The sequence below is a fragment of the Microtus ochrogaster genome, linkage group LG4, assembly GCF_000317375.1.
Source record: "Microtus ochrogaster isolate Prairie Vole_2 linkage group LG4, MicOch1.0, whole genome shotgun sequence".
Classification (NCBI taxonomy): domain Eukaryota; kingdom Metazoa; phylum Chordata; class Mammalia; order Rodentia; family Cricetidae; genus Microtus; species Microtus ochrogaster.
In genome coordinates this window covers 17349450-17352148 of record NC_022030.1, presented here as the reverse complement: position 1 = coordinate 17352148, position 2699 = coordinate 17349450, and positions in this window count along the sequence as shown.

Here is a 2699-nt window from a genome sequence, read left to right as displayed (position 1 = left end):
CTCTCGAGTCTGAAGAGCAGTCAGGGTTCCCTGCCCTGTGGAAAGTCCGAAGTCCTCCCCCCTCCATCCTGGTCTAGGAAGGTGAACATCCAAACTGGTCAACCCAACATATCTTTAGACCCAAGTTTTGAAGTCAAGATGCCTTTAAAACACATATGTTGGTTTTACTTAGTAGCACCCACAATCAAGTGTCTCTTAGCAGTTAGCTCATTAATAGTCTAAAAATTCAAAGAAAAACAATAATACACATAATTCAGACTGTGTATTTTAAATATTTATATGATTTATTATAATTTGTTATTACTCTGTTCCTTTTTCAAGGATCTCATTTTATTATCTTTAGGTTATTCTTTTAATCTACGACTGTGTCTATCCTTTTCCCTATCTCTCCCAAGCCTACATATATTTTTTAAAGACACTGTGACCCGTTTAGAGGTATTTTGTCTGAATCTGTCTTTTTTCATATATGTAATGACTACTACTTTAAACTGCTAAATGGGCATGGCTAGGACTGAAGTGGCAGCTTTGGCTGCTGGCTCTGTCCTGCTAAGCTTTTCAATATGTGGGAGGTACCAATGAGCATCATCACCCTTTCCTACTATAGACAGTGACTGGGAGAAGCCTTTTTGCACTGGTCCATTTAAGAGGCTGAGGAACTTGCCATGCAGTGCACGGCTGTGTTCTTAGGCCCACATCTATTCTCTCAAGCCCAAAGGTAGTGACTGAGAGGGGCCTCTTTGTACTGCTGCCACGAAAGACTGGGAGCCTGCCACGCTTTGGCCAGGAGATGTGATTTTGTACTATGGACCACAATGAAAGACATAAACTATAAAGCTATTTTTGGCTATGTTTATGTGTTCTAGAACTTTTAATAAAGCTTTCTTAGGTTTTATGTAAATTTGAGAGTCCCTTATTGGGTGCTATTCATAAACTGAGGTTTCTTTCCCACATGCCTATTCCTAAATAATAACTCAGAGCCTTAATATTAATTTTAAATATTTTACTGATGAGTCAGGTTTATTACTCACTAGTTCTTACATTTAAATTAACCTATTTTTATTGATCTCTGTATGGCCATGTGGCCTGTAGCTTACCAGTGTCCTGGCATCTTGCTCCTTGGGCAATTGCTGGCACCTCCCCGACTCTGCTCTTCTTTCCTTGTATCTTTGCTTGGATTTTCCACCTGACTCTATCCTGCCTTGCCATAGGCCTTATCAGCTTTATTTATCAACCAATGAGAGCAACATACATTCACAGCATACAGAAATACATCCCACATCACAAGGATGATTCAACATACAAAAATATGTCAATGTGATGCTACATATAAACAAACTGAAAGAAAAAAACAACACAATCATCTTATTAGATGCTGAAAAAGCTTTTGATAAAGCTGAACATTGCTTGGTGATAAATGTCTTGAACAGATCAGGGATACAAGGTACATACCTGTGTTAATTAGGTTTCTATTGTTGTGGAGAGACATTATGAGCATGGCAACTTATAAGGAAAACTGTTGGTGGCTTACATTTCCAGTGCTTTAGTCTATTATCATCATGTGCAACATGGTTTCATTCTGGTGCTAGAGGAGGAGCTGAGAGTCCTTCCATTTCAATGTAGAAGTAACTGGAAATGGTCTGTCTCACTGGGAATTGCTTGAGTATGTACAAGACCTCAAATCCCATCTCCACAGTGTCACACTTTCTCTAACAAGACAACATCTACTCCAACGAGGCTACATTGTGAAGTGGAAATAGAAGAGCCATTGTGGGTATAAGAGAGCAGGGGGTCTGGATGGGGCATGGAAATTGGAACAAAAGGGTTCAGGTGGAGGAAGGATGCAAGGAGAGAGTACTGGGAGAGACAACTGGAATCTGGGGGCATCTCTGGGATTAGCTAGAAACCTAGTGTAATGGAAATTCCGAGGAATCTATGAAGGTGTTCTAGAGAAAATTTCTAGCAATGGGGGACAGAGAACCAGAATTGGCCATCAACTATAACCTGTCAAGACTTCCAGTGGATGGACTGGGACACCAACATAGCCACAATTTTTTGAACTGCAATTTGTCCTTTCTACCAGATGTGCTTGAGTAAAGATATCACAGAAACTGTGGGAGTGCCAACTAATGGCTGAATGAAACTAATGTTTTGTTAATATAGTTTTACTTATTCATCACAGTGTCTGTAGTGGACATCACATTGTCCCTGGTCTCAGGATCTGGGAAGTTGGAAAAGTGAATCCCAAGGTAGATGTCCTTGAGCTGTGTCCTAATTCTCGGGGTACAGCTATGTGGAGAAGTGAACACCAGTGCATTTAATGAGCACAGAAAATAAAGGGGGACAGTCATTAGGAGAATGGGGGACTTTCTTTGAAATCTGCCTGTGCATAACAAGGACTTAGTAGTTTGAAACAGTGTCCTAGTTAGTACTAACTGTCATCTTGACACAGTCCAATGTCAGTTGGGTGAAAATAGAGTCTCAATAAAGCAACTGTCTTTATCAGGTCAGGTTGTACATGTCTGTGAGAGATTGTCTTAATTTGTGGAATAGGGCTTAGGTCACTGTATGCAACACCATCCCTAAGCAGATGGTCTTTGATCATATAAGAAAGCTAGCTACACATGAACTAGAGAGTGAGCCAGGGAATGAGCCAGTATGTATCATGTTTCTGCCTTGCCTTCCTTCAGTGCTACAAAATG